The sequence below is a fragment of the Dama dama genome, chromosome 5 (genome assembly GCF_033118175.1).
Source record: "Dama dama isolate Ldn47 chromosome 5, ASM3311817v1, whole genome shotgun sequence".
Lineage (NCBI taxonomy): Eukaryota > Metazoa > Chordata > Mammalia > Artiodactyla > Cervidae > Dama > Dama dama.
Genome location: NC_083685.1, coordinates 109,738,696 through 109,764,118, shown reverse-complemented (window position 1 = coordinate 109,764,118; position 25,423 = coordinate 109,738,696). Strand labels below are relative to the sequence as shown.

The 25,423-nt window shown below is 38.2% G+C and overlaps 1 protein-coding gene and 1 non-coding gene across 4 annotated transcripts in view; both read left to right on the top strand.

The window, feature by feature from the left end:
- The window catches only part of IKZF3 (IKAROS family zinc finger 3), a 90,949-nt gene that overhangs the window by 32,849 nt on the left and 32,677 nt on the right, over positions 1–25,423 (top strand). The window lies entirely within an intron of this gene.
- On the top strand, positions 23,677–23,871 carry LOC133057993 (U2 spliceosomal RNA). The gene has a single exon (XR_009693126.1). It is a non-coding gene; the product is annotated as a U2 spliceosomal RNA (small nuclear RNA).

The window sequence follows — 25,423 nt, the reverse complement described above, 5'->3', positions numbered from 1 at the left end:
CTGGTATTCTGGTATTCAGTTTTGTATATATATATATATGTATACATATATATATACATACTATTTTTCAAGTTCTTTTCCATTATGATTTATACAAGATATTGAATATAGTTCTCTATGACTTTGTTGTTTATCTATTTTATATATAGTAGTTTGTATCTGCTAATCCCAAATTCCTAATTTATTTCTCCCTCAGCTCCCTTCCCCTTTGGTAACCTATAAGTTTGTTTTCTAAGTCTATGAGTCTGTTTCCATTTCATAAATAAGTTCATTTGTGTCACATGTTAGATTCCACATATAAGTGATATCATATGATATTTGTCTTCTCCTGTCTGACTTACTTCACTTAGTATGACAGTCTCTAGGTCCATCCATGTTACCTCAAATGGCATTATTTCATTCTGTTTTATGTCTGAGGCTGGTGACTCAGTGGTAAAGAATCTACCTGCCCTTGCAGGAGACGTGGGTTCGATTCCTGGGTGGGGAAGATTCCCTGGAGAAGGAAATGGCAACCCACTACAGTGTTCTTGCCTGGGAAATCCCAGGGACAGAGGAGTCTGGCAGGCTACAGTCCATAAGATTGTAAAAGAGTTGAACATGGCTTAGCAACTACACAATAATAACAAGTGTCCTCTTGTATATATATATACCACATCTTTATACATTCATCAATCGATGGACATTTAGGTTGCTTCAGTATCTTGGCTGTTGTAGATAGTGCTGCAGTGAACACTGGGGTGCACGTATCTTTTTGAACTGTAGTTTTGTCTGGATATATGCCCAGGAGTGGGATTGCTGGATCATATGACAGCTCTATTTTTAGTTTTTTGAGGAACCTCCTTACTGTTTTCCATAGTAACTGCACCAATTTACATTCCCACCAACAGTGTTGGAGGATTCTCTTTTCTCCACACCCTCCCCAGCATTTATTATTTGTAGACTTTTTCATTAAGGCCATTCTGATCAGTGTGAGGTGGAACCTCATTGTAGTTTTGATTTGCATTTCTCTAATAATTAGTGATTTTGAACATCTTATCATGTGCCTGTTGGCCTATTGGCATGTATGTTTTCTTTGGAGAAATGTCTATTTAGGTCTTCATCCCAATTTTTTAAATTACAACTCTAAGTTAGCCTCTTCCACTTTTACAATTTTAGGTTAATTTTACAATATTAGGTAAAGGAGATGTTTCCCAATCACACATAATATCCATTCTTATAAAACATTCAGGTAAAGGAGGCACAATTTCTCCAAATAAAACCTGTTTAAAACATCCCAATTTTCATATAAACCACCACCTTAATCCTATCAACCCTTACATTTCTATATTCTCTCAATCTAATTGAAGCCCTCTTTAGGGCTCCACTAACAAGTTCAGGTACCATATTGCTTGAGGTACCCATGTCATGGAGTTCCAGAAACTTTTCTTCTCCCCTCTCCTGACTGGCAGAAGGTCCCTAAGTGACAGATTGAGCTGGGGACCCTGGCTCTTTTGTTATGACAGAGATTAATCTGCCTGACTGTTGCCCTAGATGATTTCAGATCAGATTTCTCACTGCAATCTTTACCTTCTGGTTTTTACACTGGAGTGAATAGAGTAGACTTTGTTGTCATTTAGTCATTGAGTCATGTCTGACTCTTTGGGGCCCTTTAAAGTAGGGGAACTAGCAGGGGGTCCCTTTGGTCCACCCAGCCTTCCATAAGACTGACTTTCCAGGGATAACCAGCCCTTGTTGTCATTCAGTCGCTAAGTCATGTCTGACTCTTTGCGACCCCATGGACTGAAGCACATCAGGCTTCCCCATCCTTCACTATCTCCGAGTTGCTCAAATTCAAGTCCATTGAGTCAGTGATGCTATCTAACCATCTCATCCTCTGCTGCCCCCTTCTCCTCCTGCCCTCAATCTTTCCCAACATCAGGGTCTTTTCCAATGAGTCAGCTCTTCGCATCAGGTGGCCAAGTATTGGAACTTCAGTTTCAGCATCAGTCCTTCCAGTGGATATTCAGGGCTGATTTCCTTTAGAACTGACTTGCAGTCCAAGGGACTCTCATGAGTCTTCTCCAGCACCACAATTTGAAAGGATCAATTCTTCAGCGTTCAGCCTTCTTTATGGTTCATCTCTCACATCTGTACATGATTACTAGAAAAACCATGGCTTTGACTATATGGATCTTTGTCAGCAAAGAGATGTCTCTTCTTTCTAGTATGCTGTCTAGGTTTGTCATAGCTTTCCTTCCAAGGAGCAAGTGTCTTTTAATTTCATGGCTGTAATCACCATCTACAATGATTTTGGAGCCCAGGAAAATAAAATCTGTCACTGCTTCCACTATTTCCCCTTCTATTTGCCATGAAGTAATGGGACAAGATGCCTTCATCCTAGTTTTTTGAATGTTGAGTTTTAAGCCAACTTTTTCCACTCTCCTCTTTGACCCTCATTGAGAGGCTCTCTAGTTCCTGTACACTTTCAGCCATTGGAGTGGTATCATCTACATATCTGAGGTTGTTGATAATTCTCTCAGCAGTCTTGATTCCAACTTGTGTTTCATCCAGCCTGGCATTTTGCATTATGTACTCTGCATATAAGTTAAATAAGCAAGGTGACAATATACAGCCTTGTCATACTCCTTTCCCAGTTTTGAACCAGTCAGTTCTTCCATGTCTGATTCTGACTATTGCTTCTTGACTCACATACAGGTTTCTTAGGAGACAGGTGAGGTGGTCTGGTATTCCCATCTCTTTAAGAATTTTCCACAGTTTGTTGTGGTCTACACTGTCAGAGGCTTTAGTGTAGACAATGAAGCAAAAGTAGATGCTTTCTGTAATTCTCTTGCTTTTTCTATGATCCAACAGACGATGGCAATTTGATCTCTGGTTCCTCTGCCTTTTCTAAATCCAGCTTGTACATCTGGAATTTCTTGGTTCATGAAGCCTAGCTTGAAGGATTTTGAGAATAACCTTGCTAGCATGTGAAATGAGTGCAACTGTATGGTAGTTTGAACACTTTTTAGCATTGCTCTTCTTTGGGACTGGAATGAAAATTGACCTTTCCCAGTCCTGTGGCCACTGCTGAGTTTTCCAAATTTGCTGACATATTGAGTGTAGCACCTTAAGAGCATCGTCTTTTAGGATTTGAAATAGCTCAGCTGGAGTTCTTAAGGCCCACTTGACTTCACACTCCAGAATGTCTGGGTCTTGGTGAGTGATCACACCATCGTGGTTATCCAAGTCGTTGAGACATTTTTTGTATAACTTTTCTGTGTATTCTTGCCACCTCTTCTTAATCTCTTCTGTTTCTGTTAGAGATAGCAAAGGACTTGGCCAGGAGCATGCTTTTCATATACAAACTAACCAAATCCTGAGTCTGTACCCCACAACTACTATCTCCTTATCTAAATCTCATGAACTCAACTAATATTTCCCTTGCCTGGAATCAATCTAGGGCCAAGTACCAGGCAACTAGAGACCACTTGTCACAAAGCCTGCTGTAAGTATTCAAACCAACCAGTCCTTAACTGTTTATCCTGCCTGCCTTGCCTTTTCTCACAAAGTCCAATGAAGGCTCTTAGTCTAAGATTTTCCTTGCTCTTTTCTGTATTCTGACTGGCACTGGCACTTTCCCCTGTGGCCCTGTTTGTTATGTGGTGACCCCTTCTATGGCTCACGTGAGTGTAATAAACTTCTTCTTTCCAGGCCTCATTCTCATCTCCTTCTGTGGCTGCAGTAACTTTACCATGTGCATGCTTATGAGGTAGGAGATAGATGGGGTCTAGGTTAGACATTTACAACTGGCCTCCTGTTTGCATTTCATGGGGCAGGAAGAAGTGGGCTTCAGGCTGGATACTTACAATTAGCCTCCTGTTTGCATTTCCTGAGACAAGAGATGGGTGGGCTCTAGTTAAAGCATTTACAATCAGCCTCCTGTTTGCCCTCCAAAATGCAAGTAACAGAAGAAACAGGGTAAATAGCCAGTCTTTGTCTCTTGTAAAAACCTTAAGATAATAGTCATGGCAAGGACAAAGAGGGGCAAAACCCTCTTTGGGTGAAAGAGTAAGGGATCTCAGCACCCCCCGCCCCGCCCCGCCGCCGCCACACTTTGGTACAACGGAGACACTACACATGCGCAGAAAGGCTCCTTGGGGTCAAAAATCAGGGGTTAATGCCAGGCCATAATGAGTCTTGCTTTTCCAAGAAGCCTTCACTTCCAGATTCATCTTGGCTAAGGGTGCTTGCACACCTCAGGGGAGAGTCCTAAGACAAATTAACTGGTGGGCTGGTGGGAGGGGACAAAAAAAGATGGCTGGCCTAAGGGAAGACAAAGACCTGAAAAACTGCCCCCTTATAAAGAATTTAAACATCCCAAAGTGCAGTTCTCTCTGTGAGTTCACCTGTGTGCCTTTCTGCATGTACTTTCCTTTTTAATAAACTTATTGCTTTACTCTTCACCTTCTACCTCCTCACCTGAATTTGTTCTTGACTAGGCAGACAAAGACTAGGGACTCAGACCCTAACTGCTGACCGCTGTGGTCCAGTGGTTAGGACTCCTGGTCTGGGAAACCGAGACCTTGCTTCTAGCTGCTGCTTACTGCTGCTTGCTGCAAGCTGCCACTTACTGCTGTATATGTTTGAAATCAATCAGAACACCCACTTAATCCACAGCATTTACTATGACCTGGGTAATAGGCATATTCAGTGAGTGACTGTCTTGGTTGTCATAAAGTCAGTCTTATCTGGCTTACATATGAAACATACCAGCTGCTTCATCTGGGTGGTTCTACTTGGCACTTGCAGAGGGAATTGGACGGTCCTCTTTCTCAGGGTAAGCAGACCTTATGGTGACTTTTATCCAGTCCACCAGGCTGACCATTTCCTCATGGAAAACATGCTGTGTGTCTGGGTCTTGTGTAACCATCTGCAGTTGTTTCATAGTGAGCAGTGGGTCCTTTATCAACCCAGACATGCTCTTCCACTCTATAGCATTCAGAACTAAAGACAGTGCCCCTAAATTAGTCACTCTCACAATCTGTTTTACTAAAAGTTCTCCAGGAAGCTGATGGTACTGATTCACAAAATAAGACAACTCCTTCACATTCTACCCCCTGGTTTCAGTAGTTTCTTGGTTTTGCCTTCCTACCACATGAAGTACCTTCTTAGAGGTACTCTCTGCCATTTCTGCATAGTTTTTCTTTTTAGGGGAAACTTTGAGCCTCGTATCTGAAGCAGAATCCAACTGAAATCTGAGCTTGATCCATCATCAAGGTCTGACCCAGAACTCTCTTCATTTCAGCTCTTGCCGATAACAGTGACCAAGGAATTATGCATTTCACTTTTTTCTTACCAGTTTGCATTTCTGCACATATCCAGTGAATCAGCGTCCCAAGAGTTGGATCCACCTCTGAATACTCTGGGTAATTTTACTTTATAGTAACTGATCCTAGTGTAACTGCTGCTCTGTAACATGGGTGACCATGTGGCCAAGAATCAGAGTTTTTTCATTCTCCTCTTTCTTCCCAAACCATATGTTCTATGAGCAAGGACTGTTCTAGCAAATCCCACTCCTGACACCTATTCTGGGATGTTTTCCAACACCAACAACTGATTCTCCAGACATCAATTCAATTCTGATACTAACTTCTGGAGTTAGCACAGAACCCACAGGTTAAGGGCTCAGTCCCACAAGACTACCCTCACTTCAAACATCAGTTGAAAGTACCAGGTCTCCAGATTACCTACACTTTCGTCCAATTTGACTACAAATTTAGGATTTCCCACAACTTCCCCCCACTCCCAGGTTTGATAATTTGCTAGAATGACTCAGAACTTAGGAAAGCACTTTACATATTATTACTGGTTTATCATAAAAGGACACAACTCAGGAACAGTCAAATGGAAGAGGTGCCTAGGGCAAGCTATGGAATGGGGGGTGGGGTGGGGTACAAAGCTTTCATGCCCTCCCTGGACATACCACCTTCTCAGCAGTTTGATGTCCTCACCAGATGCTCTCTGAATCTTACAGTTCAAAGGTATTTTTGGAGCTCAATCTCCAGTTCCCTTCCTGGAGGTTGGTTGGTGGCACTGAAAATTCCAGTCCTCTAATCACTTGGTGTTTCTGGTGACCAACCCATCCTGAGGCTGTCTAGGGGCTGCACCCCAAGTTACCTCAGTAGTACAAGTTCAGGTATGATTGAAAGGAGCTTGTTATGAATAGCAAAAGACACTCCTATCGCTCAGGAAATTTCAAGGGTTTTAGGAACTCTGTGTAAGGAATTGGGGACAAAGACTAAATGTATTTTTGTGTTTTACCACAGTTTGGAAAGATCATAGGAAAAAGAAAAATCGACTTCTGATCTACCACTCAAATATAGTCTCTATTAGCATATGAAATACTTCCAGACTGTTTTTGTGACTTTTGAGCACTATATTTATGTTAGCATTGCAAGCATTTTGTATTAATATTTATGTTGATAAATACTATCAGTACTGCTTTGTGAATATCACTCAGATCTCATCTTAATGACATTTCTTCAGAGAGACTTTCCTTGACAACCCAGTTATTTTAACACAGTAGCCTATTTTAATTCTCTGCATGGCACTTTGCAATGGATAATTTTGGAGTTTTATTTGTTTATTGTGTCTCTTTTTCCACCCTTCATGAGCCAGGATCTTGAGTTTTCTTTTTTGCTCTAGGTATTTGCAGTACCTAGAATAGTACTTGGCAGTAGATGTGCAGTAAATATTTGTTCAGTTAAAAATACACACATGCACACACACACACTTTTTCCTTAAAGGAAGAAAAGAAAAAGACAAAAATTGTTTCTCTGAATCTTCTTCTTTTGTCTTAGATTCTTAAGGTCCAAGAAATGAAGGTCTATATCTAAAACTTCTGAGATTCAAATCACAGCTTCAACTAACATTCCAGCTCTGCCTAGCTATACATTAATTTGTACCAGTTCTTAACCACAGAGACTGAAAATTGCTGCCTGGCACAGGATGTGGTCATTTGTGCTGAGGAAAGGCATATGGTGTTCTACCAACTTTGTGCAACTTTCTGAAGGTGACAGCCATGGAGTCACATTCAGAACGAGGCAAATGATAATCATGTCATTGACTTGCATTTTTCCAAGTTAGGGTTTCTGAGGTCTGGTGGATAACACCATGAAGTTTAGGATTGAAATGACGATCCCCATACTACTTTCAGCCTGGGAATTTACAATTTATGTTAGAATTTGCTCTGGGTTCAGAAGTAGCCTTTGAGTTTTATGTTTTCAGATAGTTGGGGGAAAAAAGATTAAATATTGAAATGTAAAGAAGAAACCAAATAACTTTGTTCAACTGTAGGAATTTAAAACAAATATTATAAAAAGCCATGTGGTGCAGCACTCCTTGAGGAGTCCATGCAATAGTATTATGACCCTGATCGAGAAGTGCTTCTGAGGGTCATCTCCAACTGCTGTCATCTCCAGCTACATGTCAGTGGATTACTGGAATATCTGTCTATTTTTTCACTTGTTAGGGGTCTGGTAGTGTCATGTAGTTCTTGGTAGAGACTAGAAGATATTATCAATCATTCTAAATAATTTGGGAAAGAGAAGAAACAATTCTTTCTATTAAGTCCAATTTAGAAGTAAATAGGCTACCTTTAGCATTGAAAGATTAATTCATCATTTCATGATTAAGCTGGCTTCTGTAGTGTAATGTAACATAATGCTGGCACTTGGTTGGGGTCATATACCTTGGGAAAGATTATTACCAGGTGTCTGCTTTTTATAAAGATACCATATGATCAGTATATATAAATTATACATGCTAAAATATGAAATAACAGAATTGAAAAGTAGCATTGCCTGAGAAAAGATATATAGTAATGAATCTTAATATATCGCTATATTAAGGCTCTTCTGCCATATTTAGCATGGGTTAAATACGTCCTCCTCCAGGGGATCTTCCCCACCCAGGGATTGAACCCAGGTGTCCCATATTGCAGGCAGATTCCTTACTGTCTGAACAACCAGGGAAGCCCCATATATATCGTTGAGAAACATTAATACTAGAGTTAGGATTATACTTCTAAAGGGAATTAGGAGGACCTCCCTGGTGGTCTAGCAGTTAAGACTCCACACTTCCACTGCAGGGAGCATGGGTTCAATCAAGGAACTAAGATCCCACATGCCAAAAAAAAACGGTAATTAGAGAAATTTAGCTGTAATGTAATAATGATTATTTTAAAAGTATGCTTTAGAGGATCTTAGTTTATTTAAGTTTGTGGAAGTGTATTTTAATGTCCTCCAAAAAGTTTTAGACACTAAGACCAGACCAATCTTGGAATGTTTTAAATTCAGAATAATTGTTATCATGTTTGATGTACATATTTAAATGTGTCATGTACCTCTTTCTAATTTTCCACCTCTTAGAAAACTATTTTATAGAAAAATTAGAAGCACTTACTTTATTTTCCTCTTGTGGAAATACTGACTAATTTTTAGAGGGAAAAGGCTTTACCCAACTAGTATTGTTGTTTGAGAAACAAAATAAAATATTTGGGGAGAAAAACTTTTAAAAGGTGTAAACATTTAACTTACGTTTACTTGTTTCACATACTTGTCTCCCTAGCGCAGGAGTTGGCAAGTTTTTTTCTGTAAAGGGCCAGGTAGTGAATATCCTACACTTCGTGGGCAACACAATTTCTGTTGCAGCTTCTCAACTCTGCTGTTGTAATGTAAAGCAACTGTAGCAGGTGCAGAAATGAAGGTGCATGGCCTTCAAGAACTTTACTTATAAAGTCAGGCACTGAGTTGGGTCAAATTTGGCCTGCAAGCCACAGTTTGCTGACTCTTGGCCTAGTGTACGCATGTATTGTGTGATAGCTTAAGAAAGCTATTGTTCTTGAAAGGAACAGGGTTCATGTAACCAAAAGGGTTCATGTATCAAAAAGGCATCAGTGGGGGTCTAACAGGATTATTTTTTAAATTTGAAAAATACACATCACTAACAGCTCTGTTCATTACACACGTGTACTGTGGGTATAGCTTTATGCAACTACAGTTTATATAAGCCAACTGGTCACAAATAAGACCATTTGTGGATTCAGTGTTGTGTCTACCACTCAGTTGGTTCCTCCTTTCTTCCCGAAAATGTAAATCTAGTAGACTGAAGCACTAGAGATATTTAAATCAATTCAAGTTTATTTCCTCCTTGAGGCCTTCTTATACTGTGCCAACCCCCACCTCCTCAAGTATGGTCTTAGAGCTGATGTTTGGGTGTGTGTTTAATTACTATTTATTTAAGCCTTATTGTACTCTATATGGATTTGTTTGTACATGACAAATTTTCACCCCATTACATTATAAACTTTTTGAGGAAAAAAAAAAAAACCCTCGTGACCCACATTTACATCTTTTCAAAATACTCATCTAGGAAGTGATATAATCCATCTGGATTTTTGAAGAGGTTGAGAGTTCTTTTTCCAGCCTAGTCATTGACTGCTGTGAACAATTATTTCTCTTCTTAGTAGTGACCAACTCCAACTGTTGTCAGACTGATTTTTTTTTAACTTTTTATTTTATTTTGGGGTATAGCTGATTAACAAATAATGCTGTGATAGTTTCAGGTGAACTGTGAGGGGACTCAGCTATACATATACATGTATCCATTCTCCCCTGAACTCCCCTACGTCGAACTGGTCTTGAGCAGTAAGAAATAACCAAGGGTCCCCCAGGTCTTTATTTCTGTTTAGCATCGGATGAGTGCTGGGAGTATCATAGGCACTTCACTGAATACAGAGGATGTTGGGACTTTCCTATTGGATCGAAATTGTCATCGAGATATTGTAATGTCAAAAGTAGAAATTAAAGCAATCATAACATATCACAAGAGAAAATATTCTTATTGCTTGTATCTGGCCTGTGTTCGCAGAAGAATACAATACAATAAAACCTCTGGAGATCAGGATTAGAGGTAAAATGTGTTTTAACGGTGGTGTACCTAGGATATAACTAGGTAGAGACGACACACCAGATGGTGGGATGACATCCTAGCAGGGCCCTGTGAAAAAGAAATGCAGTTAAAGGCAGAATGTCTGACACAGAACCTCACAGCTTTTTGTTTCAGTCCTTCTTCCTCTGAAATTGAAGCCCTATCCCTTGCCATTTCCCACTTAGAATAGGGAAGGAAAAATTCCATCATCTGTATGTTTCTTGAGTTTTTGAATATGCTGATGGCATTGTTTTTCTTCTTTGAATAATTAGGGAATATAAATTTGGCTACCAATACCCTGCATTTAATATACTACTGGCCTCCATTTTTCAGCATTCCCCTAACAACCGCCATCTCTTTCTACTTACACTAGCAGTTTGTTCTTGAGCTGCTGCTGGGCAAAAAGTACATAATATATCTCAATATCCATCAGCTTCGGTTGTTTACTCTGCTTAAGTGACACATTTACCCTTCATATTAGTTTCCTAGGGCCTCTATAACAAATTACCACAAACCGGGTGGCTTAAACAGCAGAAATTTATTCTCTAATAGTTCTGGAAGCTAGACATTCCAAATGAAAGTGTCAGCACCACCATGGTCCCTCTAAAAGGCTCTAGAAAAGAATGCTTCCTTGCCTCTTTCTAGCTTCTGGTAACTTCCAGCAGTCCTGGGTGTTCCTTGGCTTGTACTAGCACAACTCCAATTTAATCATCACAGGGCCTTCTCTGAGTGTATTGGTGTGTGTCTTCTCTTCTTACAAGAACACTAGTCATTGGGTTAAAGGCCCACCCAGTGTGACCTCCTCTTAACTAATTGCACCTATAATAACCCAATTTCCAGATAAAGTCACATTCTGAAACTTCTGACAGACATGAACTTTGGGGGTACACTCTTCATCTTCAGCATCTTTAGGACTGAATATTGGATATACCTGGTTCTCGTTGTGAAATAGATTTCTTTTTAATTAATTATACAGTGGTGATCAAGTAGTGTATTTATTTAATTATTCCGTTATATAAGAGTTAGGATCATGACTGATTCCATGAGAAAACTTGAATCTGATCATTTTTCGAAAGGCCTTAAATTTTCTCTATGGTGATGCTATGCTTAGGTCAAAGATAAGAACTTTAGTTAGAAAGTTTGCTGAAAACAAATCGTTCTCCTCCCCTTAGGAGCTAGAGCTCCTGTCCTCAGTAGTTTTCCATGTCAGAGTCTCAGTATCTTTTGAGGTGTACAACTTTTTTGCACTCATGAGAAATACAAAGTATTTTGATGCTTCTGAAAGGGGAAAAAAAAACAACAAGCCGCATTTGTGGTTTATGGATGCTAATTACTGCTACATTTAGATGTGTGAAGGAGGGGTCTATGGCTGGAGGGAGCTGGGAGAGACCGAGTCAGCCTCGCCTAGGCGCTCACTGAGGTTCCAGCGGTACTGCTTAGCACACGCAAGTACATGCTTCAAAAGGAAGTGCCGTTTTTTATCAAAATATTACATCTCTCAAGCCCAGATCAAGACCTGTCGCTCATGGGATGCAGGGGTTATCTTACAAAATCAGCAGTGCTTTGCTGCAGAAGTTCACTCAGAGGGGATTTCTGTAAGTGCTCACAATGGGCAGAGAGGCTTCACGGCTCTACCGTGTCAAACGGGTAAGTTCTGTTGGTGATAAAACCCAGACACCCCTCCCTGACTTTTTTTCAAACAAAAAACACCCCAGGATTCTTTTTTTTTTTTCTCACCAACCTCTGTGGCACAGTGAACTAAAAGGAAATTATAGGAAGATATTTGTCATTCACAGAAATGTACAGTTGTAATAATGGACAGAAAAATAGGTCTGCCCACTGTCTTTAGTGGGCTCTCCAAGACTCTTTCCCCTTCCTTTGACTTTCCTTTAACTGTGGAACAATAATACTGGTGCCTCCTTGGAGTGGAGACAAGAGGAGTGAAATGAAATGTTGATTCCAGTCCAGCTGGTTAGCAGTATGCATGAAACACCCATTTGTGCCCAGTAACTCACCCAGCATCTGCTCTTGCGAAGGGAGTTCAGCTGCTCAAACTGAGTTTGGCACCAGGCGCGGTGACCAGGCCATTCTGTGCCCTGGTACCTTGTGGTAACCACATGAATGCACCCCGCTGAGGGGTAAGAGGAGTCCCAGTGATGTTCCAGAGGCAGTTCATAACCGCTTGTTAAGTTTTCAGTGAGCTGCTGACTTCATGTTGATAGCTTGAAATAGGTTATGGTATTTATACCACTGACATCAGCAAATGCTATGAAGAAACTCTGGCCCCCCTCTGAGTGGGTTTTTAAGCATTTCTCAGTACGCCACTGGACTGAGGACCGAATGAAATCCTGTGTTGGCTCACTAGGTCATCATTTTTCATAACTTGTCAAAGGGGCTTTTTTTTTTTTTGTAATTTGCACAAAGGCGAATAGTATAGGAGAAGAGTATGTGAAATATCTCCACAGTGTAGTAGGCAGGATCCAGAAATTTTGTCTTTAAGATATGGGGGTCACATTTTTACAGAGTTAATGAAATATAGGAGGTTTTTGGTAGGTACTATTAATGTAACAAAAAGCACAAAGCAACAACAGTGAAGTTTAGACTAGACATTACTGGCCATATGTTAAACTTTAAAAGTCTCAAATAATCATGAAGCAGTTACTTCCTATCTAATCTCATAACATAAGAATTTTAGCTTGCTCCTGTCAGAGAAAGGAAGAGTGGACAACTGCAGGCAATCACCAGTCCTGTTATATTCAAATTGATGCATTGTGGTGGGATCTTACTGTACTTCGTTGACCTCAAAGAGTTGATGACATGGCAAGGACAGTCTTTTTAGTCTCTTTCTCCTTTTATGCCAAGTGATCAATATTTATTGACAGTACATGGTCAATATTTATCTGTTTTTCTTTTTGCCTTTCCATCCAACTGTTCATTTATGCATTCATCATCTGCACTGTCCCCAGTGCTCACTAAATAATTGTCAATTGATTAAGTGAAGAAGAGCATGTGAGTACATTTTGGCCTTGAGGTCTTTTTTAGCAGTGTTCCCCAAACCAGGATATGGGGAGACATTCCAAGGGTTACATGGATGTGGGTAATTTTAAGAGAATCAGTTTCTATGTCTTCATCTTCATCATGTTCTCTTTCCTGAAACTGATCTCCCCTACTAGGCTGCTGTCATTGAGGTTCTTCTTTCCCACCTCCCCTTTCACAGTGATCCTTCTTCACTTTATAGGAGAAAGGCACATCTCTCACCCATCCCAAATCTTAATTCTTTGCCCTAAAGTGTAAATATTTCCAAGAAGGGGGGAAGATGAGGTGGGATGGATTGGGAGATTGGGATTGACATATATACATTAGTATGGATAAAATAGATAATTAATGAAAACAGACTGTATAGCTGAGGGAGCTATACTCAGTGACCTAAACAGGAAGAAAATCCAAGGAAGAGGGGATGTATGTATACATGTGATTGATCCACTTTGCTGTATGGCAGAAACTAACATGACATCGTTAAGCAGCTATACTCCAGTAAAAAATATATATGTATGTATGTATGTATATATATATATTTCCAAGATACCAAACAGGGGTCAAGAGATAATTCCTCTACTCAAACTTTCATAAATGCATGCCTCCTTCATCCATTTCGTTTAGAGATGCATTCCCAACATTTTACTTTTTATGTTTAATAATTATTGATCAAGATTTATAGCATACCTATATTGTTTTCATTGATTTTATGCTAATAATTTTAATGATAACTCAGTCTCAAAGAAATTTTATTAGCACATAGCACTTCATGGTAATAAAAATATTTTATTTTTGTATATAGTTGTTTTTTTCTTTTCTTTTTATAGTTGTTTTTTTTATAGAGACATATGATAGAATGAGCAATAGAAGACTCAAGCATAAAAGAATAGCATAAAGATAAAATTCTATGGGAAAAGGAAAATGGAAATAGAAGTTCAAGGAGAAATTTTCTGATTTTTTTAAAGATTATTTATGTATTTTTAAGTTTATAAGGGAGTAAATAAAATCACTAATATTTATATTCCATATGCACCCATTCGAAAGGGTGCAGTGAGTTTTAACCATTATTATTTACAATAAACAAAACTGTGTTTTTGTTCTAAAAACTTTTAAATTATGATAAGTTATAGATGTCAACTTAATATCCACTTAATGTCTACTATATACCAGGGGTAAATATAATTTTTCAAAATTCTTTGAGACTATGCAAGCAAAAAATTTGAAGGCCAACTTCTATCATGTAAAATATATACAATGTAATATAAGGAGCCATCAATTTAAGACTGGACCTGATTAAAAGCCTAATATAGACTTGATACCTCAAGGTTTGAAAACCTCTTCAAAACTATGTGAAATTTTGTTTATCGATATGTGTACATTTTTCTATGTACAGTATAGTTCTCACAGGTAGATCCACAACCTAGAAAAGATGAAAAATCCCTGACCAACATGTGTAAGGTCTTAAGGCTTCTTAACTTTGCTGTTTTTGTAATAGTTTATATGTAATGGTCTCTGTGCTTTCAACATAAACAATTTTGGTTCATTCCTGTGTGTGTATAAAATGATACTGCTGTATACTAATTATGAAAATCATGAAATAGGCACAATCCTCTTTCTTTCTTCATCACCAGTTTGAACCCTAGGGCAACCTTTTGATTATATTCCTTGCTATTTCAAAAGCCTTTCCTTTTTTTTTTTTTTTAAGTTTTAATAGAGAATGTTGGAAATGCTTCATCCACAAAAAATGCCAAGTGGCAACTTGGAAAACAGGTTTTTAGAAGAATAGACATCATCTGCCCCAGACAATTCTATTATGTGGTTTCTCCTAGCACTTAATATTCAGCAGTCTAGCAGTAGGCTGACATAGTATTCAAGCTTAGAGTTAGGGAAATTACATTTGGAAGTGACTGACAACACAGTAGTTTTAAAGCTTTGAATTTTCAAGTGTCACACACAGAGCAGATGAATGAAGATGTCAGAGCCAAGCCTAAAGGAGGACCTTGATAATCCAGCCCTTGGTGTATAACCTTCAAACACCAATAAACAAGATTATCTGGATTTAACATGTGACCTTTCTCATTCTGACTGGTAGGTCCAGATGTTTTCTCATTCAGCTGCCTGGTTGAAATCTGCCTTTTAACCGACTGCAGTTGGATCTACATTTGAGGTTGCAGAAATGACAGTCTTGAAAACTGTATTCTGCAGTGAATGATGCTGTCGAAACATTACATGTGGAACTCCACAGTTTAATAATTAAAAATAATTTGTGGCCTTACCCTTAATAGATTTCTTAATTATGTCAACTGAGTAAGTAAAAATGGGATGGAGGTAGATGTTTCACTATCTAGTCAGTCTGGTGGCATTAAAAACGTTGACAAGTTTTGTTAGGACCAGGCTTTTCTGCACCTGTGTCTGCAGAAGCAGAAATCCCAGTCGTGCCTTTGTTACTCCTCAAGGAAGTTCATAGCAGCCCTGGAAAATATAGAAAAGGCTCTTTATTAGCGTCTCTTAAGTCAGCCTAGGCTTCTGGCCATAATGCTCATCCACTTTAATGTACCTTTATTATCTTTCTTCATTGCTTGCAGTCCAGAACTATTTCTGACATTTTTATATGAACTCTTACTCACCATGACCTTGCTTTTCCAGTTCTAGTCCTTCAGGTTGTACTAGTTTTCTCTCTCAAGACTATATAGAAAAGATAATTCTTTATTTTCTTCTTTTCTAATGGGAGAACTAAATTCTCACATTCCTGAGTGAATCCTCAGAGAGCTTCCCCGTTTGCTTTATACCACTGCTAACTTGTAGGTCTGGGATCGCATTCATTAATCAAGTAATAGTCATAGCCTAGTAAAGCATACTCAACCATTAACAGAATAGAAAGTGAGACATAAAACCACATAAAAAGACATAAAAACACAAAATGTGACAAAGAACTAATACAGTTAGAAAGTCTGGATTTTTATGGATTTTAGTACAATTTAGAAAGCACAAATCAATAGTTACTAAGGTATTCTCTGAAGTAGTAGATTATAAAATAATTAAGTACTGTAGAAATGTCCTATGAGGCCAATTCTTACAGTTGCTTGTTTTAGCCTCTTTCCTACTGCCAATTAGCAGATACATCTTGTGTTTTTTAAACACAGAATTTATTAAATTCTTTGCAAAGGGCATGAAATTAGTTGCACAAGAATAAGAGGAGTTAATGATAGTCTTATGAGGATTTCTCATATGAGCTTAATCATAGCTCAAAAGCTACACTTGTCACGATGTTTCTTATAATACTTGGTAAATGAACTGCTAAACACTCCTCTCTTGAGAGAGTATTTATCAGTGTTGTTAGCTATTAGTTGTTGATTTTGTAAACAATTCTTATAGTTTTCTTAAAAAAAAAAAACAGCTATAGTGTGGTTATAATTTCCATACCTTTAAGTGTCCAATTCAGTGATTTTTAGTAAATTTACCAGAGTTGGGCAACCATGTTTTAGAACATTTCTGTCACCCTAAGAAAATTCCTTGTACCTGTTGGCAGTCAATTCCCATTCTTACTCCCAGCCCTGCTGCTGCTGCTGCTAAGTCACTGCAGTAGTGTCCGACTCTGTGTGATCCCATAGACGGCAGCCCACCAGGCCCCCCCATCCCTGGGATTCTCCAGGCAAGAACACTGGAGTGGGTTGCCATTTCCTTCTCCAATGTATGAAAGTGAAAAGTGAAAGTGAAGTCGCTCAGTCGTGTCCGACTCTTAGCGACCCCATGGACCGCAGCCTACCAGGCTCCTCCATCCATGGGATTTTCCAGGCAAGAGTACTGGAGTGGGGTGCCACTGCCTTCTCCGACTCCCAGCCCTAGGCAACCGCTAGTTTTATTTTTGTCTCTATAGACTTAGCATTTCTAGACATCTCATATAAAAGGAATAATACAATATGTACTCTTCTGCTCTGCTGCTTTTACTTAACATAATGTTTTTAAGTTTATGTATGTTGTTGCATGTACCATTACTTTTTTCTGTTTATTTCTGAATAGTATTCTATTGTATTGATAAAGTACATTTTGTTTATTAGTTCACCATTTGATGGATATTCTGATTGTTTCCATTTTTGTTTTGGTTTTTATGAATAATCGTGCTATTAACATTTGTGTGCAAGTCTTTGTGTAGACATAGGTTTTCATTTCTTTTGGGTAGATACCTAAGAGTGGGGTTGCTGGATTGTATGGTAAATTTATGTTTAATTTTATAAGAAACAGTCTATATTAATTATTGGTTGCAATATAACAATTTATCCCAGACCTTGGAACCTTAAAAGTACAGATTTATTATCTCAGGAACAGAGGCACAGCTTATCTTGTTCCTCTGCTTCATAATCTCTCATAGGCAGCAATTAAAGTGTTGACCTGGACTGCAGCCTCATCTGAAGGCTTGAGTAAGGAAGGATCAACTTCCAGATTCACTCATGTGCTTGTCAGAATTCAGTTCCTTGAAGGTTTTTGGACCAAGGGCCTCCTTTCCTCACTGTCGTTTGGCCAGAAACTACCCTCAGTTCCTTGCCACGTGAGCTGTCTGGCTTACTTCATTAGAGAAGCTCGTGAGAAGCACCAGAGAGAGAAATAGAGAGCAAGAGAATGAGAACAAGATGGAAGTCATATTTTTTTATAGTATAATAAAGGAAGTGGGGGACTTCCCTGGTGGTCCACTAGTTGAGACTGCCTTCCACTGCAGGGGGTGCAGGTTCGATCCCTGGTCAGGAAGCTAAGATCCCACCTGGCTTGCAGCCAAAAAACGAAAACATAAAATAGAAGGCATATTGTAAATTCAATAAAGACTTTAAAAAACGGTCCACATCAAAAAAATCTAAAAAAAATAAACAGAAGTGATTTCCCATCACTTTTGCCATGTTTTATTAATTAGAAGCACATCACCTATATCCAACCCACGTGCAAGGCAAGATTACACAAGATATGCATACTAGCAGTCAGAGATTATTGGGAGCAATTTCAGAAGGTTGCCTATTATACTGACAAACGTTTTTTTTTCCCCAAATGACTATACCATTTTTCATATCCACCAACAGTGTACTAAGTAGGGTTCCATTTTCGCCATGTGTTCACCAACACTCATTATTATCTGTCTTTTTGATGCTAGCCATTCTTGTGAGTGTGAAGAGGTATCTTATTGTGGTTTTCATTTACATTTCCCTAATAACTAATGATGTTGAACATCTTTTCATTTGCCTATTGTTCATTTGTGTAATTTCTTTGGTGAAATGTCAATTCAGATCTTTTCCGCATTTTCAAATTGGGTTATTCGTCTCATTATTGAGTTGTAAGGTATTTTCATTTATGAATCATGCTTTTGGTATCAAATGTAAGAAATCGATTCCAAGGTCACAAAGATATTATATGTCAGCTAATATGCTAGGCCTTTATATACATTATTTTGCCTAATTTAATTACCGTAACTATCTTTTTAGGTGTAGATGTTATCTTCATTGCACAAATAAGAAAATTCACAGAAGTCAAGTGACTTGCCGAGATCACACGGCTAGTTAGTACAACTTGAACCTAGATCCTGTGTTACTCCGAAGTTCATGCTCTTTCATCAGAACTCTGAAAAAAAAAAAGACATTAAAATCTGTTTTCAGTGGGCAAAAGGAGAGTGAAATATGATATTGTCCTTGCTTTATGATTATTAGTACCCATTCTGATGCTATTTGAATACTGTTATTAGAAACCTCTATTTGTGATCATTGGAAGTTGCCTTTTGAAATAGAAAGGGGCTTGTACTCCAGTTTGTTGGCTGGATTCCATCCTGGTTTTATTATGCCAGGCAATATTCCCTTCACAGTTTCTGGTGGAGCTAGGGTGCATTTTTTGCTTGCAGTCTTGAAGTGTGTCACTGGGCAGCTGTTAAGCAGTTGCACTTTACCCTCAGGGACTAACATGTTCCAGTGACAAAATAGCTTATTCCCTATGTGCTTTTAATGTACATTCACCCAGGACAAGTCAGTACTGAGTTCCTTCCAGTGTTTCTTAGTGCTCTAATTCCATTCTTTGGAAAACAGAGATAGGGGAATGGACGAAGCAGAGAGGAAGAAAAGTCCAAATAATGTGTAGCAGGTGGTAAATTTTATATTAGTTTGTATATATTTTGTTTTAACTTAATGTTTAAAAAAGCAAGAATCTTCTCATTCTTACTCCTTATATTCATTTTTCTCTCTTTCAAGAATCCTCTATACCCTTTGTGTTTGGTTGCTATACCTTAAGTTAGAAATACAATTTATTGTTTTCCTCTGCCATGGCCTAAGATACTAGCCTTAAGCAAAATTACAATCTGTGCAGTATTTTGGAAACATCTCCAGCCTTAATTTTGTACTCTAAGCAAAGAACAAATAATTTTTGCTCCTTCCTTCCTTCTTGCCTTCTTTCTTTCCTTCCTTCTGTTCATTTGGTAAGCAGTTGCCAAACTTTGTACCCAGCAGAGTGCTATATGTTGAGGGTGTAGACATTGACATCAAGGAGCCACTACACAGAGAAGAAAGTGGGAACTAACATAGGGGAGCAGATGTGGAAAGGAAGTACAGAAGAGAGAAACAATGCATTAGACTGAGTATGAAACAAGCATAAGAAATCCAAGAGGTGATTGGCAGTATCTGTTGGGCTCAGCAGGCAGGACTGGCTGAAAATATAGATTTGGGAGTCATTAGCAAAAAAGTTGGATCAGGAGAATATGTGAAGTGAAAAAACCGAAAAGTTCAAGAAACAGACCCCTGGAGATCATTCACACCTAGGAGACAGAGAAAGACAAGTAAACATGGAAAATAAACGAGGTAGAAATAGAAGAAGGAATGAATAGAGTTCAGGGAAGAGGTTCAAGGAGCTGGGGCTGATCAGTGGCAGCCTGCTCCAAAGTAGCAGAATAGGAGGGCCTGAAGCCAGACCACACTTGGCAAAGAAATCAACTAGAAAACTTATTATCACTGTGGGGCTTGGGGTTTTTCCTAATGTATCATGAGGAGAAACTCTTCATAGCACAGCTCATTTTCAGACTGTTGTAGACAAGCTAGGGGGTGGTACAGCAGATGGACCGACTTCTTCCTTTTCATGTTGTGTGCAGTCGTTCAGTCATGTCCCACTCTTTGCGACACTGTGAACCATAGCCCGCCAGGCTCCTCTGTGGGATTCCCCAGGCAAGAATACTGGATCGAGTTGCCATTTCCTTCTCCAGGGGATCTTCCTGACCCAGGGATGGAACCCTCTTCTCTTATGACTTCTTCCTTGGCTGGCCTTTTAATTATCATTAAATTGGTTCAGGCTGCCCAAGGGGTTCGTTCATTCATTCATTTTTTCATTCAATAAGTGAGCCCTCTGAAAGGTTCTAGGGACACAAATATTACTGAAACCTGGCTTCTGCCTTGATGATATTTCTAATCTGTATAGGAAATAAGCAATAAACAAACATGTTAACTGTTGTACAGTTAACACACACATGTACTATGTATAACAAGAACTACTTATGCTCTGAATATATTTAGAAGACATTTTCATTCCTTCTTTTACCCATGATCCTGAGTTTGGTGTTATGACAGTTAGGATGTTTTTAACCAATTTAATTGTATTTGGACAACAATTTTTTAATTTTTCTAAGAATTATGTTTCTTTTTAATATTTATTTATTTATTTGGCTCAGTAGTTGCAGCACACAGGCTTAGTAGCCCTGAGATATATCTTAGTTCCCCGACCAGGGATCAAATCTGTGTCCCTTACATTGGAAGGTAGATTCTTAACCACTGGACCCCCAGGGAAGTCCCTAAGAATTATGTCTTAATATACTTCAAATTTTTAGGATTGAGCTCTGTTCAATTTTTTAAAAGATAGAAAGATAAAGTGAATATTCTATACACAAGAAAATTGTGAATGAAAAGAAATCTTTTTCTTCTGGATTTATAAATGAAATATCTCCCAAGTCCATACTTCAGTCTATCTCTAGTATGTTTAGGCAACATCTAAAACCTTAACCTCTTTAAATATATATTTTTTCAATCATTATTTTTCAATGGATAGCAGTTCTTTCTCAGAAATATAAATATAAAATAATAAACACATACATTAATCAATAGAGAAAGTTCATAGCTATAATGGACAGACATGAAAAAATGTACTTGTATACTTTTTTTATAGTTTAGAAGGAACCTCCACACATCATGTTTTTCAGTCCTCACAACAATTCAAGATAAAGAATTCACCTGAAAAAAAAAAAAAAAAGAATTCACCTGGCCTGATGGTAGCTGAAGAACTTAGCCCAACTGATCGGCTGTAAAACACCTATTTTAAAATTAGGAAAAAATTGGTAAATGTGAATCAGGCTAATAAGAGATAAAATATTGATATCAATAGTGTTGGGAGAAGAGGTAGCAGTTTGGATATCTACTGCTGATGTGTAGTGTATTCTTATTAAAAGTAATAAATCTCCTCTTGTTCTAATGGAGAAGCAAGAGTTGCACTGAAATTATTAAGCAAAATTATTTTTACTATTATGGCAATGAATGAGTTATTTGATAGTCAGATAATAAGACAACGATTAATGTCTCTAGTAAAATCAAGGGTGGTTCCTTTGCAGCTGAAACTTTCTTCATGTTTTCATCCTAATGCTCTTGAATTTAAAATGACATGATTTACTAATTACCAGTTTAGATTATTTAAGCGCAAATTTAAAGTCTGATAAGAATATGTTTTAATGAGAACTTAAATCAAATATTATCCAAACTGCTACCTCTTATCTCATCACTATTGATATCAATATTTTATCTCTTCTTAGTCCAATTCATATTTACCAATCTTTTCCTAATTTTAAAATAGGTGTTTTAAAGTCACAAGATGCCTATCATTTTAAATTTTAAAGGAAGAGAAAAATAAAAACATAGTGGATACTATTTATCAATGACCAAAAGTTTTATTTTCATTGAAATTTTATTTTACTGGTTAGAAAATACTAAAACTTCATATTCTCTACTTCTCAAAATATCATTGGTTTTTCTCCTTCCTCACTTTACACATAAAAATATAAATTAGAAAATGAAAATGACCCATAATTTCAGTGTTCTTGTTTGTACTACAAAGAAGCCATTGTGGGAAAGGACTACAGACATTAATTTTATAAGGAAAACTGTTCTAGTTAATCTATTTTTGCTATATTGGGTGATAGCAACAAACTCTATAGACTAAATACCTACAGTACATGTATCTCCCATTTTGCTCTTTAGTGCTTCAAGCTTCTAAATCCTATTAACAGCTGTCAAAACCTGGTAAACTATTTAGATGCTTTCACAATTTGTTTAATTGGATAGTTAGAAAATGGCATGCTAGAAAAGCCCACCCCCCTTTTCTTTTAGCCTGGCTGAACATCTGTAGCATTAGGGCCTCATTATCTCTGAATTGGCATAGCAAATCAGTGGCATCATTAAAATGCCACATTAAGATGATTAAGCTTCTTTGTTATCCAGTTGACTTTTGCATGTGCTGAGGATTTCATGGTTATGACCCCCAATCCTTGTAAAACACTTAAACAACATCCCGTTTTGTGTCTTCCCTGTCTAAAGCCGCTATCTGGTTTTGTCCCTTCTCACAACATCTCTGGCAAACTAGAAGGTATTATTTCAAACTTTGTTCTTTGAGTTGGATTCTGAGATCTCATGGTTCAGAGTGGAAATTCAGAACCTGCTTTTTACACTGTGAAGTTCATACTAAAAACATGCTATCCAAGACATCCAAGTTGCCTCTTCTGTTTGCCATCTTTGATAGGTTCTTCTCTCCAACTGAGCATTTTATGTGCCTGTAAAAACAAACTGAGGCACAGTTGGCTGAGACTGCTATTGCCCCTGAAGGATTTAGATGTTGGATCCTTTCCAAGACCCATTGTTTTTGCAGTGTCTCAGGTGAAACCAAAAATGTCTACTCTGGAGTGCAAGCCTTTCATGTGATAACCATCACCCCAGGAAATGAAACCATGTGCATCAGCCCCAGTGAGCCAAGCCTTTGTTCTCCTCAGCCTACAAAATTCTCTCTGGGGTGTGTGTGTGTGTTAGTGTGTGTCATCTTCCTAAGTGGCCTCCAGAACGTAGACAAAGATGGGAGCAATTGTACCCCAGAGTAGCTCCTTTAGAAAGAAGTGCAACCTAATCTAATTTTCTATGGGTTAGATTCAATTTAGACATCTTTTTTTCCCCCCTCTGGGAATGTTTAGCAATTACCTTTATCAGCAATTTGTGGTTTGGTATGTTCTTTTCTCCACAAGCTCAATTATAAAAAATTTACGCAGGAGCCTTTAACATTTTTTATTATGAAGTATATGATACATACAAAAAGGCAAATATAATTACATGTATAAAGAATAATAACAAGCATCCATGGACCCACCACCTGCCTTAAGAAATAAAATATTGCTAGTGCCTATGAAGATTCCTGATAGTCTTTTAAGTGGCAACCAAAGTCATGTGTCTAAGAAACCTGATACATATAATAAGAGACTAGAATTTACAAAACCGAAATGGCAGATTATTCACATTACGAAAGGTCTGTTTACTGTACAAAAGACTTCGGGATGCTGTGGGACTATTCCTCAAGTATATTCAAGTATTTCTTGCCAGATCTTTAAGATTTTCTGCCTTTATTAACAGTTCAATCGCTTCTCAGCCTTTTGGCTAAGATCAAGTATAGTAACAGTTCAGTGTTGCCAGTCATTGACAACTGAAAAATCAAGGAAAAATGAACATCTCTGAATGTATAATATAAATCTGTGGAACAGTATTATTGGTTTTATGTGTAGTGCTATATGAAAACAGAAACAGGAGAATTTTTTGCTAGTTTCAAGTATCAAGGAAAACTTCATGGAAGAAATGGCATTTAAACAGCATCTGCAAGTTTGAATAGAATGTTGATGTGGGGAAGTGCATTTTAGGTAAAGAAAAGACTGGAGAAGAGGCTTGGAAAGCTGCATTTAGTAAGATGACTACTGTGCTTCTCAAACTTTGATGTGTATAAGAATCCTTGAGGATTTGTTGAAATGCACAATTGGATCCAGTAGGTCTAGGGTGAGGCCTAAGAGTCTGCATTCCTAATAAGCTCCTGGGAGGCATGCTGGAACAGCGGATCCAAGGACCTCACTTTGAATGGGCAAGATTCTAGTCTAGAGAGAAGGGTGATTCAGGGAATCTAGTGAGATATGAGATGGTCAGGTCAGCTTGGGGCAGGTTCTGGACAGGCCCCTGAATGTCTCACTGAGGAGTTGGGATTCTGTAAACAAAATGAAATCCTTGAAAGTTTCTGAACAAGGGTTTTAGTACTACAGGCTGATTAATTCGATAATAGGATATAGTCTAAAAGAGAGGTCATATCCACTGTAGACCAGTTAGGAGGCTAACATAGTAGTAGATCCATGTACTAAGTATTTACTGTGTATGTACTTTACGCTCTATCATATTCTAGAGCAGCAGTTCTCAAACTCCATTGTGCATAAGATTTGCCTGGAAAGCATATTTTTAATGCATGTTTCCAGTCCTCACACCCTGAAAGTTTGGGACCCCTAAAATTTGTATTTTAAAACCCACAACCTTCAAGCAGTGTCATAGGGAATACTGAGTTTAAAAAACAAAACAAAACAAAAAAACCCAAACCTGTGTAACTTCTGACCTCAGATAGCTTATGTGTCCATATGGGAGGTGAAGTGACTTTATAAGTAACTCAGAGAAAGAAGGAACGGATTATTTTGCAGCTGGGGGAACAGGAAAGGCATAATAGAGGAAAATGGCAAATTAATTTAGCCTTAAAAGATGTGTTGGATTTGGACCTTTGGCAGTGTTGGAGAAAGATCTTTTTGGCAGTGGAAATAATAAAAGGAAGAATATTCAGAAGTTGTTTAGTTTCATTAAAGATACCTGAATATTCCAAATCAACATTACAAAGATAGTTGGGGCCACACATTGAAAGGTCTTTTAAATTCTTTGTTTCTGAGTTTGCATTTCATGTTGTTGGCAGCAGAGACTATTGGAGAATTTGGACAGGCTCATGATGTGACCAGAGCTATCGTTTACATGAACCATCTGGTGGCAGAGCATAGGATGTGCTGGAAAGGAGAAAGAAGGCAGAGAGAACCATGTGAAGGCTACCACAGTAGATCGTAAGGAGAGCAATCAGAGTTTGAGATTTGGGATAATGAGCATGCAAAATAGTGAAGAAGAGAAGCAGATTGGAGAGAGGGTGCAGAAATAGAACCAGTGAATGATTAAATGTGGGGATGCAAAAGAGAGGGAGGAAAGATAACTGTAAAGATTCTAACCTGAGTAACTGTGAAGATACCTAGGAGGCCTTTGGGAACAGAGGACAGAAGAAGGGGAGAGAAATTATACCTTGAGATATATATATTTGGGGT